At 40.5% G+C, this 27733-nt stretch overlaps 1 protein-coding gene and 1 long non-coding RNA gene across 4 annotated transcripts in view; one reads left to right on the forward strand and one right to left on the reverse strand.

Moving 5' to 3' along the window:
• Foxo (forkhead box, sub-group O) overlaps nucleotides 1-27733 on the reverse strand; it is a 276490-nt gene that overhangs the window by 188505 nt on the left and 60252 nt on the right. The window contains exon 1 of one of the 3 annotated variants that reach the window (XM_076316423.1): nucleotides 21772-21792. The exons of the other annotated variants lie outside the window; for them this stretch is intronic. The gene's annotated coding sequence lies outside the window, so the exon portion shown is untranslated. Of the gene's footprint in view, nucleotides 1-21771; nucleotides 21793-27733 lie in introns of those variants that run through there. 3 annotated transcript variants of the gene reach the window in all.
• On the forward strand, nucleotides 13644-16179 carry LOC143149232 (uncharacterized). Its single transcript, XR_012992724.1, has 2 exons — nucleotides 13644-15837; nucleotides 15988-16179. It is a non-coding gene; the product is annotated as an uncharacterized LOC143149232 (long non-coding RNA).

The following is a 27733-nucleotide window of genomic DNA, read 5'->3' on the forward strand; positions in this document are numbered from 1 at the left end:
CACTAGTATGGCTTCGATTTTAATTTGTCGCACTATGATCTTTCGTCGTACTTGGAAAGAATTCGTTTTCTCTCCCGATCACTCTTATTTTGTAGTGTACCTTTAGTATTTAAATTTATTTATTATTTTATATATAATAGAGTAGTACTACTAACTATACTACCGATTTCCCGTAAAGATTTTCTCTTACAATATAAATTTACAACGATTCATCGGAAAAAAAATACCTTTCATATTTTTCCATAGCTATTGTTAAAACTAACGCAAAATGACAAACGAAAATCAAAACAATGCGTGCTTTATGTTCTATAACCTGATGTAGTAGTTCCTCTATAATAAAATAGAAAAAAAAATGCATAACAATATATATATGTATATATTTTTAGAGAATTCCCACTCTGTACGCTTAATCTCGTATTGATAAAATCGTTATATGTTTGGAAACATTCGTGATAATAACAAAACTAGCTTGTTGTTGTTACTATTTCTGTTCAGCAATCGAACTTAAATAGTAATAAAATGAAGTTAAATATTTCAATTTACCAAACATTATAATTTATTTTGCTATATTTTACCAAACATGGATTTAATACGAGTATACGATCAATTTATATCTCGATAAATAATGTTCCCATAAAATTTTAAACAGACTTTCCCAAATTTTACGAAACCTCTGCATTTAGACTTGACATCCGTTTCCTTCGACTCGTTAATGCTTAATGATCGTTGTCGATTGTGTTAGGCGATTGTGATTTATCGATCGCGCAAAGGAGGACATTATGTTTAATATTTACCGAACATGACGCAACATTTAAAGAACATCTATAGAAGTAATCGAGACGAATCTTTCTCTTGGAAATAAAAAAATATTGCCTCTTACTTGAAACTCTTCCATTTTGTACAAATTGTACCAATGAGAACGTAACGATTTTCGACCGATCGTTTCACTCATCTCGTTTCTGCTACATATTTTAAAGCGATTTACAACTTCGAATACACGAAAGCATGTGCGTTTAAACGACGGGTAGTCGCTTTAGTATTTATGAAAAGATTGGAATAAGATTTCAAAGTTATGTTAACTGGATTTTATGTTGGTTTTACTGTCTGTAAAATGTACGAGAAGAAAATATTATCATCGTAGAATTCGTTGCAAAGTACCAGTAAAATACTATTAGAAAAGTCATATATCCGGTGATAATGTACATATGTAATTCAAATTTGTAGGTACTGTATAAATACATAGAAGGAATGTTTCTTGAATGTACTCCTGCCTTTTTTTCTCATCGAATGTACATTTGCTTACATGTTATTTAAATTTTGTCTCGACTTTCCCATCCGGGACAAAGAAAAACGTACATGTATGAAACTGCAGTGGCAGTTTTAATTATGTACATTCTCATGCTTTCAATTCGTTTACGCTTAATCGTGAAACAGGAGCTGCTAAACGAAATTTTTGTTGTTAAATATTACTCGCAAGAAACATCCGATTTTTAAGAATCTAATTGCCCGGAAACTTTTGCACACTGATGTACACCATAGGAAAACGTAAAGGAAATTCTGTAAAAAAATAATTTATACTTTTGTAGAGTTTGTAAAATTTTAGTTCGTACTTTCATAAAATTCTGTAAAATTTAAATTTATACTTTGATGAAATTAATGTAAAATGGAGACGAACAAGTGCCATCTTGAAGAAGGTAGTTGCCCCAGCAAAGGTCGGGTAGTTTGGAAGTCAACCGCAACCACATTGTTGCGACATCTACAGAGTACATGCCACAGCAACATTGTGGGTGAACAGTTGCCACGTTTCGTGCCCTGAAACGTCTAAAGATAGATCGTAATGACCAAGGGGATCGATCAATCAAAAGTCGGAGTCACAGCAAGGCGTTTATGTTTCGATTAATAAAATATACATTCGTTGTTGTTAAAGTTGACATTTAAATTTATTGAAATTCCCTTCCCTTCTACGATGTTCTTTGACTGCACGAGGTATTCGTGGATCGGCAACGTCCATTGCGCGAGTCTCTGGGCGTAAACTTGAAGTTTTAAAGAAACGATCAACTTGTACTTTTACAAATTTGCTTAGAAATGTTTTTCACAATATTTGTTCTTGCGGAATGTTTATGAAAAATGAGCGTTAGAAACTTTTCTGTAAACTTCTCTTTCAAATTGTTATTTCGAAGAGAACTTTTTTTAAAAAAACATTTCGTTCTATTTGAGAATTAAGTATCGTATTATGGGCAATACAACGACACGATATTATTAATATCGTTATTTTGAACAAAAGGTATGAAAATACATACCAAGTAATTAGTAGTATGAAAAAGAACAGAACACGCGTTATATGTTTTACAAATTTATAAAAAATAATACACAAATAACTTTATTTGTATAATTTAATAACGGTAAAAATATACAAGTTCCATAATACATATAAATATTTATATACATACATATGTATGTATGTAAATACATATAGGCACTACGTTGTAAACACTATGTTTACATTCGGTAACGTAACAAGCGACAGCATCCGGTATTTTTTACAAAGTAAAAGTATACGGATTAGAAACTTTTTTGGTATCGACGAATAAAATATCGCGTAGATACGTTCGTTCTTTTTCCTGCTTTTACAAAAATAATTTCACAACTGTTTCGACCGGATAGAACGATCTCCATTGATTCTAAACCCGTATTGTTTACACGTGTACGTAGATAGTCGGTATATTTCGTAGACCGTGCTGCGTAACCGAAAACGATCAATTATTTACAGCGTGAATCATGAAAACTATAACGCGCGTTCTCCTTTTGTCGCCGGACTGTACGTCGAATAAATATATATTCCGTGGAACACGATCGAGGGAAGCGGAAGGTTCGGAACTCGGATAGGATGCCCTAAAAGGCAAAGGCGGCACATGCGGTGGCGTTGAAATGCATCGTTCGCCGAGTGTGCGCGCGCGTCGCTCGAGGCAGAGCTCGAGTAAAACATAGTGGCAAGGTGGATCGGGCTGGTGTGACGGTGTCACGGATTTAAACGCAACTTGCGATATTAGAAGGTGGTGGAACGCGATGTAGTAGGACAGGAGGTGGGGATCGAGGAAGAGGTCCAGTGACGTCACGCGCAACCTTGAGCACCGACCTCGGACAACGAGTCGCCTGGTTTATCTATATGCAAGCGATGCTTTTCTCTGTCTGCGTGGCCGCGCGACCGTGTACCGACTACAAAGGCGCTTGCGCTCTCACGTGCTAACAGGGAGAGGGGATACACGCGTGCACGGGGAAACGCGTGAATTCGTCCGAACGTAATCCATATGCCGTGAGAACAAATGTCGCGATTACGAACGGCTCGATAGACTGCTAAGTCGAAAGGAACGCTGTTAAATTGATACTTTGGGTCGTCGAATTAAATAGCCGCCGGTGTCGCGCCGTAGCGTTGCGTTGCGTTGCGTTGCGTTGCGTTGCGTTGCGTTGCGTGGCGCTGCGTGACGTGGCGTGGCGTACGTGTACGCCAACGCGCGCAACTCGCCGTTTTTGACCGCGGCAGAAATTCAGGGACTACGTGTGCTACGCCGTGAGACGAAAGTTTCGATGGGAGTTTCCGTTCCTTTTTGCTTCATTACGTTCGAGCGGTGCAACGGAAGTCTCGTGAAATAAATCCGAGTTCCGTATAAACGCAAAGCATCCGCCCGCGTCCTTGGGCTCTAGTGTCTCTCGAGCTACGATCGACACACGGAGCGATTTCTTCGCACCCTTGTACCGTTTCTAGAGGCAATTTTTACGAGAGAACGGTAACGTCTGACTTTCGAGCGACGTAGACGGTCCACCAACTTCGCGATATAGATAGAATTAAACCGTCAGACGCATTCTTCGCTGACCAGACGCAATAAAAATAATGATTCCGGTCGATTTTTAATTGGACACTATACAAAAGCTAATCCGCCGCGGAGATTTTTTTCCTCCAGACGCGTCTGACGTGTATCGTCATTCGTCTCGCGTCACCTTCACAAATTTGAAGGTTGGCGTAGGTTGTGTTCGAATCTAATTCTGACCGTCCGGCAGACATCTACTACGTATATACATATGTATATACAAATCGTACGTTGGACGCACGCGGTACTAAAGCCTTTTTGGTCGTCGAAACAATGAGCCCGTGTCTTTGAAAAACGAGCTGCGCGGCCGGTCGTCGAAGATCTTAATTACGCGAAATCAATTTCGGTTCAACGTACCGTTTAACCGTACCGTTAGATCGGAAAAAGTGCGCGTTATTGTACGAAAGTACGAGCAATCGGTTTCGCAAATATTTTTCACTCATTGGAAATTAAACGATGTATCACTGCTCGATTCCAATAAGAGCGTATCGACCAAGGAGAATACGAACGATTGCGCGCGTTAAATTAATCAATTTTTTGACCACGGGTAACGATATTATTCGATATCTAGACGCTCGGGTTAAAGAAAATGTCAGGCATTTAGATGTACATATTTTAGCACTTGTGGATAATTCTGTGGAAAATAAATTACGGAATTGAGCACAGAAGCTTTTTCTATCAGCGATTAATTCAGCAACGAGAAGGTTAAATATACATACCTATTATGTACGTCATTCGAAGCAATCGCGGAAACAATTAGGATTTCAAATTCGAATCGATGCATCAAGATGATGCAGGAAGTAGTAGCCGGTGTTGCCTACGGTCGTGCAGTTCCGTTTTTCATAATGCGATAAATTATTTTTGGACAACGGCTACAACTGTTAATTTACAGATTGACGAAAACCGCAGGGGGAAAACTCGATGAAACGGATATCGGTTAAAATGTCCCAGTTTTTAGATAATCCGTACGTATATATCTGCCAATACGTATACAAGTTTTATGCTAGCGAATCTCCGGGGAAATTAGCGCTAGCATCCGAAAATCGACGTATCGGTTTGGTACATATTCGGGGACAAGGAGCACCTTTTTTCCTCTCTTGAACCTGGACGCGTCCGAGACAAACCAATAAAACAATATCAATCGCAACCAACAACAAAATACTACCAAGTGTGAAACATCTTCGAAGGTCTCTCGCGTGAAAACAGAATTTTGCGACGCATTCCTAACTGGTTTTCTATAAATCTGCCTGTTTACGAGATTTCGAGCAAATTTTCAACAAATCGCGTGCCTTCGAATGTTTCGTCATCGCTTCGAAAATATTCGTCTCCAGAAATCTGTAACAAATTTTTCGTCGAAAAATGTTTAAACCGTGTGCCTTATTCGGAGCTCCGAAATTCGGTCGATACCTATGAATTTTTATCGATCGAAGCTATCGAACATATCCACGTATGTATGAATTTCAAATTTTCCACACATACGTACGTACTTACTTATAGTTTATCGAGTTATCAAATGTTAAATGCGTGTACGAAGAGCTTATGCTCGTAATTAATGACTCTGGTTTCGATCCTCCCAAACAAAAATTACGATTAAATGCGTCTATCGTCCAGCGAAAATAAATAAAAATAAAAACTTGACGATTTTTTGAAATTCCATTCAGAAGAAAATATTTCATCTTTTCGTCAAATTTTGTAGCTCCTTCGAGTCAAAAAAAAGAAACCTTTAAAGTTTCGCGTGCAATGCATATACTTAGTATATAGAAAGTTCGATTCAAAGTCTTAATCAATTTTGGCTGTACTTTCGAAAAGTCCCAGTGCTCAATCGGCGTAAAATTTTGGGAAGCAGGAGGGTAGGAGAAGTACTTCTTAAATATCAAATTTTAGCTTCGAGCATTTAATGAGATATTAAGAGATAATAATAACAAATTTTCCACAGAATACATTGACTTCTACCCGTACGGACATTATTAATGCGACCATCTTCATCGTAAAAGTCATCGTCCTACTTAAAATCCACGCATTACGCCATTGTAATTTTCGGTTGCCGAAACATCTTGTAATTCGTGTCAGTTTTTATGAAGTGTGTTAAAGTTGGGCTAGATTTTCTCTCGTCGCGAATGCGGCACCACGCCAACTTGGTGAAAAAAAATTATACGAACACCCTATAGTTACGAAGACCTAGATCGTTACTATGTAGTCGACTGCCCAACACTTGACGACGATACTAATGCAGAGAACGACAGTTGCATTAGCCTAGTCGTCCGTGTAACGTACATATGCACGTACAAACAGAATACAATGTATCGTACGGAATTTTATTATTAATATTTCGAAAGCTATTGAACATCCAAAGTTAAATGTTTATATTTAGGATTTGGTACCGATTGACCACCGAGCTCCGCCATTTATTTAAGACGCAAATTTTTAAGAAAATGCACGAAACGAACCGATCTGTTTTATCTTCCAATTAAGCAAACTTCAACTGCGCGCGCGTTGTGTCGCAGCAAGAGCACTCGAGACAATTTCATACAATAATCGACACGCATAGATTTCGAATACTCTTTACGATTAATAAGCGAGCTAAATTATGCTACCGATAATAGGGAACACACGATAAACAGAAGAGATGACCGACCGTGGAGCGGTTCGAGTCACGTACGTACAGTGCATACACGCATATACGGAGCAATACTAATGGCGCAGCGCGGTGGCTGGAAATGCGCACGACGCGATGCAGAGGGAACTATAATTCACGTGATTAAAGCTGCACTTTGATCATCTGTTTAGACTGTGTTACCACTATCGCGAACGATGTACTTCACAGAATATTGTTACGCATACGAGCGCGATGAGACTGCGGGAAACACGAATTCGCTCCCGGCTTCTTAATAATGAATGACGCATACGATAATATTATGAAACAACGAAAATTAAAACGACCAAATCCTCGAACCTTTCCCAGTACCGGGAAAACCGTACTCGAGGTGATGTCAACGCGACGCAAAAATATTGAACGGGCTCGATGTAAAAATCGGCGTCAAACGCAACATAACTCCGTCTCTGTGAAAATGCATGGTTCCGCGTTTGAATTCAACTTCTGATATTACGACCTGATTTGCAGAACCGGACCGTTTAATTAACCAGAGAAACGCGGAAATCGAATATTTTCCTATTCCGTATTTCCCCCTCTCCCGATCGTATCGCGACTCTTAATACATACATACACATATAGATATATGCATACATATATACATACATACATACATACATACATACATACATACATACATACATCCATACATACATACATCCATACATACATACATCCATACATGCATACATGCATACATGCATACATACGTACGTCGGTCAAGACTTTGAGAAGTATTTTTTATGAATTTTGAAAAAATTGGAAGAGACGGGCGAGAGAGAATCGTAGACCCGTAGCGAGAAAAACCGGCTGAAACGAATAAATTCGTCATTTACGAGGAGCACGAGAGACGTCACCTCTTAAAAAAGAATGGCCATGCTGCACAAAAACCACTAGCCAGTCCCGATCGCTTTTCATTCGCATTCCACGGATGCGTAGAGGACAGGTAAATCTTTAAGCGTTGTTCGTTGACATATGTACATATGTATGTATCTCCCGGAATTAACAAGACATTTCGAGGGAACTGAATCATTTTCGTCGCATACGGTACTACCTACTCGAAGAATGCACGATCACGAGTACATACTAAATTGTTCGATAAGTTTTGTCGTTCGATAAAACTTATTCAACAGTATAGTACTAGGTTGCTCGATAAAACGTATCGGACAACCTATTATACTCCACCACTAACCTAACTCTTGTACAAGAAAGAAACAAAGAAAAATTCTATTCTATTCGCAGTTCAATTTTAAACGAAATTTTAAATGTGCATTTACGCTTTGCGTTGCACTTGATTGTCTGGAACGTTCGAAGAACCTTCTGTAATTATTTTACCATTTCCAAAATCAAAATCATATTTTCGATGCGTACAATTTTTAAAATAAAGTTACCGAGTAATGCGCGATGAAAAAGATCGATGGTGTCGTTTCGGTACGACGCGAGACCTCTTTCGCTATCAATTGGGTGCGTTATCATTTTCATTAGATATCACTTACTCGTTCTACAGCGTTGAAGCGAAGATTACCTCCGGCAAGCAAACTCAACTTGTACTGTACGAGTTCAAATTCGGTAGCGCACTTATTGGAAACGACCAGAAAGATAAATATAGCATTCGAGGAATCTGCCACCTCTGAACATGCTGTCCGACGATGTTTTGTGAATTTTCGAGCTGATGACTCCATACATACGTATATACCTCTAAAGAAACTATAGCACAGACCGCTCGACGTGTCCCGACAATGAAGTTTTGGAAGCGTCATAGAGTAAATCGATTCGAAAGATTGCTGCGAAACTTTAGATTAATCGTGCGAGTGTCATTTGTCGCTTAAGTGGTCTTGGAAAGGTTAAAAACATAAACGAATCGATTCCTCGCGGATTGATCGACAATGATCGAAATTCCAAGCGCACTGTTTTTTACGTTGTGACAATAAACCGTTGGATTTTACTCAGTAAGGAAAAATGAATCTTTCGTGATAATTGACGACACAAGGTACATCGCGTTGAAACGTGATTGCACTCGATCGTGATCAACGTATGATGGACAATTAAGGGAGTGAATCATATTTCTGAATCATACTTCAAAACTTGATACAGTCCGATCGAAATCTATCGAAAAATAGTCAACTGTAGTCGAGAGACGAGGAGTTTGCCATTTGCGCGATAATACTCGACTTTATTTTACGCAAATGACGTATTAAATATTTTAGGAGTTTAAATTTGAAACGCTTTTCCATTGTTACTACGTTCTCTCGATGTTTCGCTTACCGAATATTATTTATTCAAGCACCTTGATTAGTTCTTGCGGTAAAAGAAATTCTATAAAGGAACAGCTATTAAAAATACCATTCTAGACTTTATGCATTCTCGAGTTGTTTTTTTTCTTCTTTTTTTTCAATAGGGTAGAAAACTTATTTCTTACCGCGAAGAATGCATCAAAGTCGTTGATGATCATTTTGATTAAGAAAAGTTATTTCGAAATTGTATAGTTTCGTTTGCAATGTTATTCGATATACATACACGACGAACTTTTTGAACGAACGATAAAAATTATAAGATTGATCGATGGACGAATTATACACATTCTCGGGAAATCTCCACGATACGACTATCCGCGAATTAGATATTGATAATTGATCATAGCTTGTCGAGACTTCAATGACTTTTAATGAACAACTGTACCATGAAAGAACATTCCTAATAACATACCAGAAAATGTTCAAAATCGATAAATAAAGGAATGTACACAGCGAGGATCGTGTAATAAATCTTCGTGGACAGAAGATCGATCTATGGGTACTAGTAGAATTCAAGAAAAGAAAAATGCTTATGAATTCACCATACAGTAGCTCAGATTCAAATCGGTAATTTCATACCTAGACGGAGATGATCTTCAAGAAGATTTGAAAAAATTCAGATCCGCAGAGTACTCGTAAAAGTCTACAAAATATATCCAGTTAATTAACACAATTCTGCATCCTCGTTGAGTAATTTACAATTTTCTGTTTAATAACACGAGGGATTGTACAAGGTGTTTCAGAACGAAACCGTCAACATATTCGAAAGGTCATTCCAAACAAGAAGTGTTCTATATGTACATCATGGATCGATTCATCTTCGTTTTTGAGATACGAATGGTGAAGGGATACGAACCACGAATAATCGAATAGATTCGAGCTACTTAACTTTAAATGATAATTATTTATTCGAGATATTTGTGTGAAATTGTTTTTACACCGACTTACTCCAATTGTTCAAACTGAATCAACATTTCACTTTCATCGATACAAAACACGAATACCATAGAAACGAACAGCTCGTTTCAATGGGTACAGAACGAATCCCCTAAATGAACAATACATGGTGTATACAACACTTTTTGTTCAGAATGACTTCCCGAATATGTTGATAAAATTTGTCTGTTTCATTCTAGAACATTCTGTACGTAAGACGCCAGTTTTATTAAAAGTTTCATTATTTATTAAAAGAAAGATCGGTTCTGATTCTGTGAAATTTTGCCTTATAAATTATCGTTTGCGTTATAGTTTTCGCGTAGTAACGTTTCAATAGAATCTTTCCATCGCCATTTAAAGATTGGTGATTTTCACTCGAACACAACATTGAACGAAAGAAAGTAAGTGTAGCGTTATTGAAACAAAAAATCGTTAATTATTTTGAAACGGTTGATTTCCCGAGTCATTTGAATTTTATGGCCGTCTCTTGTCCATTTATGCGAATACTACACATCCGCTGAGTTCTTCAACTTTTTTTTAGTTCACTCTGCACGTATCTGAAACGATCGCGGCACACTATGAAATAGCATTTAAAAAATAGTCATCAAGGTCGTACCTGCAACACAGCGACGGCCATATATGTAAGTACTTATTTGTTAGTTACGCCTCGTGCACTGAAGCTTCATAAATTTATTTTTATACAATAATTACGAAAAATCACTTTTGCAAACTTACTAGCGTTTAGGCGTTATTGGTATGTTTCACTCGCAATGTGAAAGCACGGTTACGTTAACAATTTTATTCAATTTAAAATTACAATACTGTGCAAATATTTGTAGTAATACCACGACGATAAGATAATAAGTGATTCGATTTAATTGAATATACCGTATAGATTGATAATTAACCGTAATAGATAAACCACCTACGATTACAAACTCTTTGGTAATCTTTCCGACTTGACCCGATCACCTGACTGTTAAATAACAGTTCTTTAAAACGTGAATATTTTTATCAATTTCCATATTTCTATTCAAGTTGTTCAACCATCGTATCGAATGAAACTTTAGCTTTAATCCCCGTAACAGTTTCTTATTTGTTCATTATTTCAACATAACTAGTATTTAGAAGCACGAAAGTGTTTTCTTTGTTCCTTAAGAATGGTTTGGTTCGTAAATAACGTAACCTCCTAAAATATTCCCAACTTTATTTGAAATTTAGTATCCGCAAACTAATTGTTGTTTACCAACAACTTATTGTTGGTAATACATACAAGTACATTGCCAAGTTTAACGAAAAGATGGAATGCTCGATCGAATAGTTTAATATTCTCACGGACATACTGTGCACATACAATTTTTCTCTATCTAGTACCATTTTATAGTCTAACGATGTATGGAGAGCAGAACTAATAAAAAATTATTTCGAAGCTAATTATTTACTTCGGACATCGATAAATTTACATATATCCGTCACTGTTTAAGCCTCCGGTTCAAAATCTTACGCCTTTGTTACTTTATGTTGGACATTGCCACACTTTGTTAGGAAAATATAATTAATCGAACGTTATTAATCCTAACAAAGTACGTAATAATGTATACGTTTTAAACGGTTCTTGCGATTCGTTGAAACGTTCAATACGTTCAATAGTATCGTAATAAGCTTCTTATAGGTTAATCGTATCTTAAATACTTTTCGACTTTCGAATACGTAACTCTGTTTGAGGCTTTCCAGTACTTACGAACCGTGTAAGTGCTTTAGGTAAGATATGTCGACATTTTATCGCAGCGATCTTTATTCGTGTGTCGAATAACAATCATAATACGTCTTTGTTGCACCGGAATTGTAGGCGAAAAGAAATTAAGAATCGAATAAAAAGAAAAGTTTAGCTATGCGCTACTAGCAACTAAACTAACCTAATTTTGAGACGATGGTACCCCAAAGTGTACGTTTTGAAGTTCTTTTCTATTTATGGTATCAGTGTTCACATTACGTATCGTTGATTTTCAATTGCGGATCTTTTAACGCGTTGACTGTCGAGTCGATTTCGTACAATTTTCCTTTCACGCTCTAAGTTTTCTCGTAATGTTTAATTTAGTAGGTATGTACTTTTACATTGACCCAATTTGACCGATAGTTTCTACAGAGACCATACTTTCAAGTACAAGTTGAATTTTTACCTAGACGTCAGTCATAAATGCACGACGTGGCAGTTAACGTATTAATGGGTCAACCGAACGATCGAGAAAAATTACTAGTGTATCATTGATTAAATCTATAAATACTGTGTATTCGATAATCGTGTACAGCGCAACGACAATTTTGTAAAATTGATACATCTATTATTGACAGGTAAACTAATTTTAATACGAATCGCTGCACAAGTATATTTTTGTACAGAGATCAAATGTTACGATACGTTAGAAGAATGAAAAATATGGTTCTGTGGTTTTCAAAATTTTTGGTAACTCCAAAGAATTTCAACGCATTCTCCCGAGGGGTTTAATTTAAGGGGATACTTATTCGTTCTTTTCTCAGACTGACCATAGACAATAATTATCACATTTTCATATTGAAAATTGCAATATTTAAAAAGTTATAGGCTGAAGCATAAAGCGCGTTTATATTTGCGCTGCTCCATGATCGCCGTGCGAACACCCATTTTATTGGTCGAAATCCACAAAGTTGTCTTTATAGTAGGTGCTGTATATTTACAATTTTAATGTTCGTTATGAAAAGATGTTTATAGAACGCGCGTATAAAATTTCGAACGAATTTACCAACTACTGTTTGCGATATCAAGAACGCAATTCTCTAAAGCATAGATTCGAGAAAAACGCGTTTGAAGTTGATTGTGCGTTTTCCACAATAACGCTTATAAAACCTTGTTACTCGATCCAATGATCGGTACAGGAGCCACGTAAGGATCCTTGATTTAGGGCCAGGAACGCGCAAATACAAAAAAGAAAGTAATTAACTCGAGAAATTTCTGTACGATACTTAACACGCATATATTAGACATTGTATATTTATAGAATACGAAAAAAGAAAATATATACAAAACAATCGATTTTTCGAGCCGAATAAAGCGAACGACCATTTGAGAAGGTCGGGCGTAAAGTATACGTACTAGAAAAGAGCATTCGTTGTATAGTTTCACGAATGGATAGATATAGAAATAAACGCGTTCGCGCAGAGAATGTTAAATTATGCTCGCGAAATGATCTATTTAAAACGTCACGTACGCACAAGTGTTAGTTCCGAATGGATCGGTTACATAGTTGGCGACATTCGTGGCATTAACGAATTTCAATGTTAGTAATAGGCGTTGTTCGACGGCCTTCGGTATCGTGAATTTGAATTTCTGTGGAAAAATGACTACGCTGCGACGAGTCTCCGGCGCCGTTCACCGAGGGAAGAGTTCCTACGTTGTAATTAAAACGTCTTCGTTCGACGATTGCAAGTTCGAAACGCATGTTACCGGTTACGTAACGTCACACTTGTCCATTATCTACGAAAGTCGCGAGTCGAGTACGCCACGGCAGATCTCAAAGTTTCCATTATAATTTATTAAAAAGCCGTAAATCATTCGAGCCGAGTACACGTACATACATACGTATGTATATACACGTATACATAGGTATATACATTCCGTAGATACGTACACACATACGTACGTTGACGGCCCGCCGCGCCGCGCCGCGCCCCGACGTAATTACGATAGAAAGGAAAGGTCAAAGCGAATGTAATCGTAATCGTTCGTTATCAACGTCACGTAGCAGCGTGCAACGATGAACGATTCAGCTCGAAGGCGATATAAAGCGGCGATTCGCGCGATGTCATTTGCCGCGCAGTTGCGACGCCGTATAAGTAATGCGGATAATTTGAATTTTTAAGTCTCATCGGGACGCGAGGAACGTGTACGAACACACGGATCGCCTTACGAGGATGCGACACAACGATAACGCGTGAGCGCGCGCGCGTGCCGCGAAAGATCTAAATCGGCGATTAAAACGTGTCGATCATCGACGACGAGTCGAATACATACGTACAGGCATATTCCGAGGCTACGTGGCGCGTAAATCGTCCCACCGCGTTACGAACGCGCGAATTAATCGAGCTTTTATCGAACGAAGAATCCAAAATGTCGCATCACATTCGACGAAGCTATCTGGCTCTCGAAGAGGCGCAAATATTGCGTCCCCGCGACGTCGAGAACAATTATCGTCGACGTCGGGACGTGGCGTTTCATCATTGGACGCACCGACGCTAAATATTTAGCGATTCTACCGAAAAGATTTCACTTTGGTCGCAAACTCCGCGAGAGAGCGGAAAATAGAGGAAAAAATCGGTGAATTTAGCCACGTTTACTCGGCGAGTTCTATACTAAAAGTAGAATGCCTCGAGAACCTTGGATCTAAAAAATTCCAAGACTCCGCGGCGACGTTATTAAAATACCTCGTTTTTAGAACGGACGTAATATACATAAATGCATTTAAATTTAATCGGCGAAGGCCGTGAGCAAATATCTAAAAAAGGCTCGATAAATTCGTGAATACGCGCGAGAGTTTCGTGCAGACCTCTTTTTTACGGAGAAGAAGAACCGACCAACTACGCAAAAGAGTTCTCGAAATTCTGCAGACATACCGCATGAAGGTATGCGACCGTGCAATCGGGGATATGTTAAAAAAGCCCGGCCGATTTTGTATTCGGTGCTGTAAACGTGTCGCTGTTTTTATTCGGAACTGCGTACCACTTCTTCGAATCGCGGTATAGTGTCGAACGAGTCTCTCTTTTGCCATTGCAACGGAAAGATCAAAATGTCTGCTAATGTTGCTCTTCAACGACTCTCTGTAATTTTTTACCTTCGAACGCTACTCAAACGGAAGATTCGCCGACGAGAACCCAAAGAATCGCGCGTCTCGTCGTTTCGTTCTACCGAAAGTTTACGTACGCGCGTACGCGTGTACATCCGTACGTATGCACGTATCCAACCGCTCCAAGATCGTCGTCGGATTTTTCGAAATATTTAAAATAATTTCTTACGCGGTCGAAAAATACTTGGCAATTCTCTGCGCACGATTGCACGATTCCTCGAACTATTTTCAGCGTCTGCGATTCGATTTTTATGGAGCAATAATCCAACTACCAGCGGGAGCACCGTCTAGCCGCGGCGTGAATCGAGACAGACGGTTTTTGCGCGTTAACCTTTCGCTCCAGACAGAGTATCAACAAAACGGAGAACCACTGACAGACTAATCGTCCGAACCGGTGACGTCACCCTCCTGTATTGCACCGGCGAGCGTATCGTTGCACCCATGGCGAGTCCCGCGCACGCGTACTCGGCGAACAGCGAACGCGCCCGAATTCTGTCATGGCGCGTTCACACCAGTCGATCGACGCGCTAGCCGCGAATAATTCTCGCAACGATGGATAAAATAGCGAATCGACGACGATGTAGCGACGCGAAACAAAAAATTCTCTGCCAAAAATTTTCATCGTACGAACGGCAATCAGCTAAATGGTACTTTTATTACCATTTATTATCGCTCTTGGTTACGGTCACTTTCGTCGAAAGATACAAACGCGTACGTATTTACACAGTACGTATACGTGTATTCTCTGTAGTTTCGTATATTTCGTACTTTCGGTAAACGAATCTACTTCGAATTAACACTTGTCCGCGAACTTTAGTCGTTTTGTCGCGACAAGTTACGATCAAGTAATTCGTAGACGGGCTATCGAAATATGTTCGTAGCAACGTGTACGTGTATCGAATGAAAACTTTTCTGCAAATTGTGACCGCGTGACGATGTTGGAACAAATGTCGATACTATGCGAACGCGCGATTGCTATTTGCCAAATGTTCCATTAGAATTTGCTCGTGCGAGGTTCGGTACGTTTAAACGAATGTTCGCCGAAAAAAGATGACTGAGACAAGGCCGAAGAAAATGTCAATTTTACGTACCTACGAGTGCTGTTCATCGATCGTTCTAATAGAATTTTAGTAGAAGAAAGTAGATTTAAACGAAGCAATAATGATCGCACGGATTAATTCGTGTATATGCTACGTATGCTGTGTACGCTATGTGTATGTATAATTAATAAGTTGAATACATTTTTATAGTTTATTATTTTGCATACCCGTGAGATCAAGTGCAAATCTCTTCTTTACTTTTTACCAGAATTACGGTAGAAAAATAAAAGAAGAATACAAAATATACATAATTCTTTGTCGTAGTTTATCGAATCTTGGACATTTTATAATGCTCGTAACGAGAACCTTATATATCGGGTCGCCCGATACGTCGTTGATAACGTATCAAAAATTATAACCATATTTGGAGAGTTGCTACAAGACGGATCGAAAAAACGTATTAGATACACGGAACGCATTACATAGGAGAATGTCGAAGCAACGGTAATAAAAGGAATCGTGAACCGACCGTAAGGACCGTTGTGTAATTTTTTATTAATATCGCCTTACGATACAAAAATTTACCAATTTCTTTCTCGTCGATAATCACGTGCGTACATATGTACCTAAATACCTAGGTTCGAAGGTTTCGAGTGTCGGGCAATCTAACGCGAATTACTCGGAAAATGTTACTCGTCGTCGAATGTGACCAAGTACACCGTATTTAACGTTACGAAAAGGTCCTTGAAACACGTTTCTCGGCAAATTTGCATCGCCTTTGATAAAAAATTATCGTACCTACCGGGAACCGATTCGCCTCGACGTAGAATTCGAAAAGGATCGAGCGTCGAGGCACGATTCGAAAATCCGACCCACTCGAAATCTCGAATTGCGTCCAATCGTCGATTATCTCGAGCGATGACTATCGTCCAACGCTAAGAGATACCGAGACGGTATCTTCGAAATCAATGGCGCCGGCTACGAATAAAGGATTCGCAACTCCGATCGAAATTTTTCTATCGGGTCGTTAATCCGCGATACAACTCGGCGCGGGAGCTTAAATCACCGGCGTGGTCTCGGTACGGATAGACCGGGGAAAAATACAACCAACGGGCCCGTAATGTCACCCTTTATTCCACCAAGTGTCAATTTCGCTACGCGGGCCAATTCGTTGGTTACGCGCGATACCAGGGTACGTGAGTGTGCGTGCAAATAACAGGCCGCGGACCAAAGATATTTGGCACCGACTCGCCAAAAATACGCGCGACGGTGTCCGCGAGCGCGAGGGCGAGAGCGAGAGCGAGCACGCTCGCTGACAATGCGTGGCGCAGATACCGAGTTCACTATCTACGATTTAGAGGCCACTATAATTAGGAGAGGAGGCTGTGCACGGTTAGAGTCGAGCTTCGTTTCGTTGCTCGTGGTACGTAATGCGTCGATGAGCGAAAAACGGGGTAATTTGCGCCGCGACACGGAGGAACACGGTGTTCTCTGATCGCTGGTTCACGCGAATCGGTCGAATCGCTGTTTACCTTGATCCAGACACCGTGGGTTCGTTAACTCTATCGTCGAAGCTAGTTCGACACGGATATGAGTCACCGTTCGAATACCACGAGTTACCGTATTACGTAATCCAACGGTCAATTTCGATGTGCGTTTAATGGCGCGAGAAGATCACTCAGCGCGCGTATTATCCTTTCGAACGACAAGAGTCCATACGCGCGATTCGCTCGGCATTTCCGAACCCGGTGATTCTAAAATAAACCGAACGGGCTGCTCGTGCGTTTTAAATTCAATTTATAGCGGCCGTGACCCTTTCGAAACGCGAGCGACTGGTTCTCTATTTTGGTTAAACCGAGACCATTCCGATAGATCGAGACGAGTTTTTATTCGCGACAGTATCCACCGAAGATGCAGGTAGATCGGCATCGGCTGCGTTCGTTCGTGGGCGAATGCAAAATTCTGGACGGTTCGACACCGCTTTCATTTTCGACCGTGTCGGAGAGAAACCAGACATTTTAGACAATTGTTCGTTAACGAGGAATTGGTCCTGAATCGTTAATCGGTCCTAGACGATTTTTTGAAAACTTTCCACGTGTACGGTTTTCGTGTTCACCGAGGTTCGCGAAGCAAGGAATGAAAACAGCCCCCAACGTTCGAGGTGAAAAACATATTCGGCTCGATATCTCGGAAAAAAGAAAAGAATCGTTTACGTAGTTAAATTCTCGCGTTCACGCGCACGATTTTGCAATTAAAAGCTTTCGTCGAAACTGATTTTCGAGATGTTGCATCAAATATATTTTTGCATCTCCAACTTTGACGATTGGTTTCACCCCTTTGATACCGATCTCGTGGAATATTTCTCACTGTTCCGCAAAATCTGCCAAATTTCGTCCAAATCGGCAATTCAAAGTTCGGGACGATCCCTCGTAAGATTGTAACGTTCAATCCGAACGATACACGTACATATACCGCGCAATAACCGACGATAACATTTTATCGCACGTGGCTCCATTTTTAAGAAAATTGGCTTTGAATTTTCAAAATTCGGTTTAACGAACACGACTACACGTAATTTCTAATCAAAAATACTACTTTCTTGTTATCAACGCTATTAGATGTACCAAAGTCGAATTTCCCGAAGATGCATAAATAAATTTTTCACCACAAGAACTACAATGCAACATCTCTCAACGAGTTGCTTCTGCTCTCGCTTTTTGTCCCACAATACTCGAACGAAAAACCAGAACGATCCGATTTACCCCAAATGACGTAATTCAATTAGCTCATATGCAATGCATATAAGAATTTCAAAGCGAGTCAATTACGTAAACGTAATGTGCGATGTAATAATTCCATAACTAATAACTGATAATGACAAACACATTTGAATTTTCGAGCTTATTTTGAACATTTACAACAAACTTCGCCCGCGTGTTCGACAAGTCATTCTGAACGAGAAAATTTCATGCGCATATGTACGTATAACGCTACTATTGGTTTGTTTCGAACCAAACGAAGATTAACTTTGTTATTGGAAACCATTTATCCCTAGTCCGAGAAACTAACATAAATAATCTTCATATCGACAACGAAATTCATTACGCGGAAGACCGACGTTAACCTGTCCGTAGACTGCGCTCGTAAGACCGAATGTCTAAAAAGTTTCCGGAGTTCGATCGAACTCGTGACTCGGTGAACCGTGAACGCGTTGTTACGTCGACAAACAAAAGGTCTGTAATTTGTACAATATCTGTAAATTTGATGCAATAAGTTGCTCAATGAGTGTCTTCGTTCGATAAGAAATGGCGCTCTTAGGTTCGTCGTTTTATTTTTCTAAATACGGTACTACTGTTCGATGAACATGTGCGAAGTTTCGCGTAGATCCGTCGACTCGTTCGTATATTTACGGTTGTTCAAACGTTGAAGCGTCATAGTATATATTTTCAATGAAAAAAAAAAAAACGACAAAACTTATCGAACAACCTAGTAAAATCAAACGTGGAACAAAGCGAATACTTTGGAATTATTGTTTCACGGTGTCTCGATATTTTATTTTCGACGTAATTGATCAACGAAACGAAAAAGACGTGTCTAGGACATTTTATTTTGCCCGCTATTATTTGATCTGCTAAATACTATGGGTGTCTCGATATTTTATTTTCGACGTAATTGATCAACGAAACGAAAAAGACGCGTCTACGACAAAAAATTCATTTTTCCCGCTATTATTTAATCTGCTAAACACGTGGGCGATATTTATCCAATCGGATATCCTGTATACGCATTAAAAAGGTACTAAGAAAAATACTCGCGCATATGCGTATTAAAAAAAAAAAAAAAATAAATACTCGCGCGGTTCCCGCTCGAAATACTGAACGTTCAAGGCATGGTCCGTGAGGTGTGCGATTGGTCAACGAGAGACGACGCGCCGGCGTGAATCGTTGCGACGATTCGACGAACGCCCCTGTCATTGCGAGCAAACATTGCAAAAATTACGACCGACTAAATTTACAACGCGTGTACGCCGTGAATCCGATCGAAAACGCAAGACGCGGCTGTCGCGCGTCGAACGCGACGCGAATCGACACCTCGCTCGGTGACATCGTTGCATGCTCGGCCGAGTAACTGCAGCACCCTGCGAAGAATGCCACTGAACAACGTCCGCGATGATGAAATTGAAACCAAACTCACGAAGAAAAATCAACGCGGAACAAGAATATTTTACGCGGGAGAAGAATCGGGCAAGCCTCCGATGACTCCGTAAATTTTCGGTAAAAGAAATGTGTCGTATACCACGTGCATACAACATTAGTAGCGGAAACAAACGAACACGATTCCGTCGTGTTGTTCCCGTTCTTCGTATTTTGGTAATAAAGATAATACAACGCGTCGCGGATGCGATATCGAATAATATAACGCAATTAAGTAATAAAAGAATTTGGGAGAAATGTTCAATTGTGAAAATTACTTGATTTTTCGTTGCATCTTTTTCAAATTTATTACTACGTTCCAAAGAATCAGCTGGATCGATGCTGGTACGTTTCTCGGATTTTTGTCCATTCGGAGCGTCCTCGTGATACGGTTTTTCTACAATTAAAGCTACTATAATGCGACAGATACAACCAAATACTCCTGTGTTTTTCATTGGTTCTTGTATCGTAAAGTTAAAAAGGACGGTAACTTTTTAACGTTTCCTCGGAACTACAAGACGAAACGTCTTCTAAGAAAGAGGACGTTATCTTCCAATCGTCTCTTATCGAGCAAAGCTTGTCATCGAGCGCTTTAATTCCTCCTCTCTTTGTCTTTCCCGCCCAATAAATTCACCGTCCAGGACCATTTCAGAGATCTCTGGTTTCCTTTAATCTTCGCGCCCAGTCGTGATTCAGCGGACACGGATGTCGCTGAAATGCAGGATGGCTACCGGAAGACCGAACGATACGTAATAAAAATAACTTTTACGAGCAAACGTTTCCTTAATTGTTTATTATTTTATTTGTAAATACAATTAAAAGATTTCTTTCAGTTTCATTTTCTTCTTGGATGGTCCTCGAGTGACCATCGAATGAAAAAGATTCAAAACTTTGTGGTCTTTCAGTGGCCATCTTGTACAATAGGGAGGAATAGAAAGGTAACGTGGACAGCAATTTTTGCGTAACCACGGGTCTTGGAACATTAATTGAATCAAATACGATTACGCAATTCCTGGCAGGTGACATTTTTCCAGTTCCACAGAGTACGCGCTCCTCCTCGTAGAATTTTCAATCGCCGCGAGAATGATTTCCGATAACGGAACACTTTGGCGCGTTGCACGTTTGAGCGATAATGAAACTGGTCGACGGTGCGAGGAACGTTCGAGGTACGCGAGCAAAAAAATATTTAGGGGCTCGCAAAATGTCACAGGGTTGGGTTCCGATCGAGAAACGAAATTCTAGATCGCGCGAGGCGAGGCGAGGCGAGGCGACTCGACGGCCCGAAACGCGCCCCGGCGCGTCTTCTCCTTCGTTTTATCGAGATAGGTCCGATTACCTGTAGAACACGAGGGATATCGAATGGCAGAAAGCTCCGTGAGGCCGAGAACGTGGCGAGGCGACGAATTATCCGGTGTGTTAACTTCTCCTGGAACGGCTGAGGAGAGTGAGTGGCCGACGGAGATGATTTCGGTCGAAGAGAATCGAAAAGTCTCCACTCGTACGAGGAAAGATCAATCGATATATAATACGGTCGTCCGTATCTTATCCGCGCGCAGTTTCTAAAAGTCCTCGGGGACGGTAATTGAGCAACTAATATGCAACAAGTTGAATTAACCGCGTCAATGTTATTATCTGGAATAACGCGCGTCGTGTTTTTGCGCGTTTATACGACGCTCGTTAAATCGAAGAACGCAATTACCAGCCAATCTAGTTTATCGAGCTACCGGACCGCGATGCATAGTAGTTTTTTTTTTCTTTCCTTCCACCTTTCCATCCGTCAACCGCCACGATAATTCAGGTGCAATTCCTTTCGTTCGGCGAAAAGAAAAAAGGAAAAAAAAAGTCCGCCGCAAGCGGGAAGAATTGAAACCGGTGACACGATTGAAATATTAAACTCTTGATAATTGCAGCTTACCCGACTTCGCCTCCTTTGGATCAAGTAAAGTGGATCCGACGGTTCAATTACTTAATCTCTGCCCCCGCGATCGGAAATAAGACCTTGGGCTTACCTGCAACGCAAGAAAAAGAAGAATATTAATGTACTTACGCGTTAACTACTTTTTATAAGAATTTTGCAGATTAAGTTGGAACAGCGGGGAATCCTTAAAGAAATTATAATACGATTATGGATTCTACTTGCGCTCGGTTTTCCTCTCCGATCGTGCGCTGCACTGTATCATTTTTGAAACGCATACACGGGACGGATCGCACAATCTTTTCGTCCAATGTAACACGAATCGAAGAGAGCTTCAAAATGATTTACTTTTCTCTTTCTTTTTCTTTTTGGAGTTTTCAAGGTAGCCTTTAGTTTTTTTTTTTTTTTAGATTGACCTATCAGGGTTTTTGTAGCCATCTTTTAACGAATACCGAGACGAATTCGGTAAACATTGTAACAAATTTTTGATTCCACTCGAGCCGGAGAAACGCTTGAAAAAATATCTATCTTTTACCTTGAGTTAAACGATGTTAAAATGGTGTCCGTAAGTCGCACTCGTCGTGTAGACGGTTAAGAAAGGACTGCTTGGATTTTTCTACGACATTTACACCGATAACTAAACGTGAATCTACAATTTTCTGTCGCATATCTCGGTAAATGTTTTAATCATCCGTTCGAATATGCAACGCGATGACGTTTGTCGGGGTATAGCGCACCGTATAATTGCCGAGCCAAAATCAAATTACGCTCGTATTCTCTGTAAATCGAGATCAGCTCGATCCTTTCGTCGGTACTGTGATCAATCGAATCGATAGTGCATCGTGTCGGAATTCGTCGGTGTTCGCTAAAAAATGGGTGTAAAAAGATGGCAAGTTCGTTTACCGCTAGAAAAGAAAAAACTGAAGTTGAAATAAAACAGGAAGAGTCTTAAAGCTTCTCCTCGTAACGTGTTGTACTGGACGAAAGAATGTTCCATCGGTCCACTAACGACAGAATAATCCAGGCTGCATATTTTATAATGAATTTAATACCGAAAAATGTATTATTATCCAAGTAAATAAAGAAGAAAGAAACATTAAGAGTAGAGATTAAACGTAAACATGTTTTTTACGTTGATGTATCGTTCGATGATATTATACAATATTTTAGGTTCATATTGAAAATATCGAACCGCCCAAAGTTCAGCATGTACCATCGATGGTACACGCGACGCTCGACGCGGATTGTCGAATACCTTTTAGAGTAACGAAACTAATGTTCGTATTTGACTTGTAACCGTGTACGGTGCGACGAAGTCGTCGAATGAACTTGTATACACGGTAAAATATCGATCGTTGGAAACGATCGAGACGAAACGTTTCTGCGTAATACAGAAGAGTCGAATATTTAAAAACCAGATACAATGAACACAGGTTACGGAATCATCGTATCGATACGCGTAGAAAGCAACCATTATTTGTTTTTGAATTGAAACGTTGTCAAAAGGTGTTACATTTATAATAAGTAAACGCGTTACGACGTCTATTTTACTAACTTCGATAATTCCAAGTTGCTTCTGTCAAACTTTAAGAATCGTCAAACGGTATCTTAATTAAACGCGCGAATCCTTGCCTTTCCTTGCAGAAAGATACTAATCGCTGATAGGTGCGCTCTTTGGTCACCAATCTGCTATAGAAAACGTAAGAGAAGAAACGACCAAGAATCGACCAACAACCGCCGTATCGAGACGTACAGTTGTCAATTTTGTATCGATCGAAGCTCGATTGTTTCGAACGTTTACATTAAAGTTAAATTATATTTAAACCGAGACCGATTTATTTTCGCTCGAGATTAATTTCTCGACTCGAAGCTGGACGAAATCTGAAAGCACCTTTCGTTGAGTCGCTCCAGAGCAACGATTACCTCGCGGCGACAATTTGTTCGAAAGACGGGTCGAAAGCGGTTAGTTAGTTCGTTTGTTTCTGTTGGAACGAATGCAACAACGATCTTAAGGGTGCCAGATGTCGATGTCAGTTTCAAGGACTGTCTCTGTATTGGCTAGTTCCAAGTCGAAAGTCACGAAGACCACACGACACTGTCGTCGTTCACATCGAGACAAATCACTGTACACGTGTTTCTTCGTACTTTGTATTCGTATATGTACAAAAACTATACTACTACATACTCGAGATCTCTGCATATTATAATAATCTAGATATTATAATCTGAACTTTGCAACAGTTTCGACGATCGATCGTTAGTCTGTTCTCCATGATCGAGGTTTCTCGTTCTACGGTTCTCGATCAGCGCGTCGCTCGCGAGCAGTCTCTGCGAATCGCGGCGACGAAAAAGTTGCGGACAAAGTTGGCGAATCGTCGTTGCAGCCATCGAAAAGTCGCTCTTCCCGGGCACAGGTGTTAAATGAGAAGAAATAGGAAGGGACGCGAGTCGCGTCCGTGGGACACCTATTCCTCGTGGTTGAGAAACGAGAAGCGAGGGTATACTCGATCGAGTTCGGGAAGTTTGCCAGTCGGGTGCGAGCGTCTTTCATTTTTCAATTTACAAGCCAAGAAAAAACTTTCCCGATGAGCCGGCAACCTCTTTGTTCTACTCCCCCAAGTACGCCACTTTCTCTGCAGCATCAAGGGTACTTACGAGGGGATGTAATCGCACGGTAATTTTCTCATGAGCTTTCTTACCCCTCGCGAGAGGACGCACTTGGATCAGACCCAGTTGGCCGCGATTCTTCGCTTCTCGCTTTTGCCAACAAATGCCATAAGGCACCTCGCTACAAAGCCGTGTTACTTTACATTAACCCTGATGTTCCCGTCGATGCCCTTTTTTTCCCGACGAAGAACCGCAGAACTCGACAAGGGGCAAAGATTTCGAATCGATTCGAGCGCCATCGGGCCGAGGGATACGGTTCGTGTAAAAATAGAAGGCTAGGGAAAACGTTGCGCGGTTACGTGTCCCGCTTTTAATAGATTTTCAGATATCGATAACTTCGTGAAATACTCGTGAAGCCGCCATCGATTCTGGAGTTTCCTCGATGAATTCCCCCGAACCTCCGCGGATCACAGCGAACACCGGAGTCGGAGCACCGTTCGTTTCTATGTCGTTCGACAAAATTAAAACCTCGTATTTCCGGATCGTTTTAGAGAATTCACCAAATACCGGTGCGTATGCAACGATATTAGACCTAGACTCGAACGACAGACTCGACGATGTTTAATTTTCGTAATCAGTTTAGAATTCAATGTCAAAGTTTCGGATCGATCCTCGTTACACCGAAAGAGAAAGATGCCGAGGAATTTACAAAACTTTGTTAACTCGTAGAAGCCCATACAGCATCCATATACATACGTGTTACGTATACGACATCAATGTTTCCATGGTAACGGGATCGTACTTCGAACAAAGTTAGTTAGATACCTATTAATCGGTTTAAATGCGTGTTTCTGCAGGAACTTTTGGACGAATCGATCGAAACAAAAGTACGGAATTGAAAACTTAAATTATGGAAGTATCTGGAACAGTTTCCTGTAAAAATTCGATGCGCAAAAGACGCTAACAGGATACAACGTTTCATAATTCCACGGCTAAACCGAGTTGCTACCGAAACACTATTACGTCGCGTGTTCTTCCTTCTCCCGGTTGCACTTGAAACCTCCAGCATAATATAATAACGCAAAGTCACGTGTCCCAATATTGTGGGTTTTATTTGCCAAGTAGCAAAGGCATCTCAGCAACCTTTTAACTGGCTAGAAAGTGAAAAGCAGCTCTGAAATCGGGTCTGAAGACCGCCAAGTGAGGATTAAGTGAAAAATGCAGTACGGAGAAATTTACAGTCGCGTATATAGAAACAACGTAACTGCATCGAGGTTGCTTTATTTGATAATGCTTCTCCGAACAACCTACTTTATCGCAACAAAAAAAAAGAAGAAAAGAATCTCGGGACAGAAATGTTCCAATTTTCGCTTCGGAATGTCTTCGAGTTCGAAAATTATTGAAAAAAGAAAGTAGTATTTGAGGAAAAGTTATAAAATTGCAAATACAAAATTAGAAAGAATTTAAGGAGATTTTAGGAGAAACGTCGTCATAATAATCGTAAGAAACGAAAAATTCATACAAACAACCCAAATCGCAAATATGCGTACGTGTTGCGTACTATTTTAACGAGCTTAGAAATGTTTCTTTCGAAATTGTTCTTTCGAAAGGAGTGCGATTTTTATTCGAAGAAAAGTAATGGTAAATGCTAAGAAAATGAAAGTCTGGATGGAAAGTGTCCGACAGTCGTTGTCGACTTGATTTACACCACTTTCTACCCGAGCAACCTGCATTTCCTTAAGGATGAATAAGTAACTGTTGACATACTGCGAGAAGCGATAAAGAATGCCCCCTAGGAGACGTTGTTCGCAACGTGAGAGAAATCCATCTTATCGGCCATAAATTGCGTTTTAACGATAGCAGTACTATTCGTTGTTACTAAATCTGATTTCCATGCAGGACGGGCATTTCGTTCGGTTCTCTCGCACGCTACTTTGCTATCGGTTAATTCTTCGTTTCTCGTAATAGATTTCTACGATCCGTTAGCGTACATTGTTCTGTACGTTGAAAATTATTTCCAGAAATAATCGTCGATCGATATCGATACGAAGACCCCTCCACGCGTGCAACAACTACGATAATTTGGTAAAGGGATCGTAGAGCACGAGAGACGTTGAGCTAAAGCGACAGCGAAGAAACTCCACGAAAGGAAGTTGGTTAAATTGGCGTCTCCAGTGGCGTTGGACTTCCGTCTCGAGTCGCCGTAAATCAGCCCGTTTGCACCAACCGTTTCGTTTTGTTGTAAAACTCCGCGAAAGAGTTCCGACGCGAGACTTCGACCCGCCGCGGCCAACAATTAAGACGCGTCGACCCGCGATAGTGATTTTACGGTCGCTTTAACGACCGTTTCTGCCACGATGTCGCGTCGACGCGAGCTTGTACCGTGTGCACCGCGTGTACAATTTTGTAAATCGCCGCTAGCCCGCCGAGCGTCCCGCGAGCTGCGCGCGCAACCTCTCCTCGTGGACAAATTCGCGGATTCAAGTGGCGCGCCGACAACCGTGAAACATTCCCCGCCCGTAAATCCGGATCGTTAATGTTTCACGAGATTTCGCTTTCGGCCGCCATATTTATCGGAGTTTATAGGATATCGAATTTTATTAAGCTCCGTTTAACATCCTATTAAATACCAGCCGTGTAATAATCCGAAACGGACACGCCCGTTCGCGCGGCCGTCGTCGTGCCGTGTCGACGGCGAACAATTCGAGAATAGAATTTACGCGAGAAAATTTTTCCTCGATCGTACTCCCCCTTCTCTTTCGGTTTCCGTTTCGTTCGAATTAAAACAGCATCGAAGGCTGAGAAAGTCGACGCGCCGCGTTCGTTCGTGTCTCGATCGAACTGTACCGCACTTCTGACTTTACTCGCGACACGTTGCACGAATATACACAATCTTCCGATCACGATGTGAACATATTTCGGGATACTTACTTTACGAGAGGGAGAAGCAAGCGCTGCGAGAACCATGATCTAATCGTACCGAAACAACCGACATCATTTTCTTATTTCGAAAACCATCCACCGTGGTACAGTAGGAGAAAATAATAATTCTTTCCTCTGTATTATCGTCGAGTCGACTTCGCTTTTTATCGATAATATCGTCAGCTTCGATCGGTTTCGAAAAACGAAGAATTGTGCAGTATACTGCGTGAAAAATTGTTAAAAATCGTTTCGTCCGTTACAGATTTGTTCAAACTTGTTCGAGCGATAATCGTGGCCCCGATAGTGGACCGAAAGTATCGTTGTCGATCCCACTGTTTCCCTAAATTCTGCTCGATTCGTGGTTAAACTTGCTGCAAACTCGTTGTTGTTACATCGGTAGAAAAGCGCAACGATCGTGCAAGGAAACTGGTCG

Source organism: Ptiloglossa arizonensis, chromosome 7 (genome assembly GCF_051014685.1).
Source record: "Ptiloglossa arizonensis isolate GNS036 chromosome 7, iyPtiAriz1_principal, whole genome shotgun sequence".
Taxonomy (NCBI): domain Eukaryota; kingdom Metazoa; phylum Arthropoda; class Insecta; order Hymenoptera; family Colletidae; genus Ptiloglossa; species Ptiloglossa arizonensis.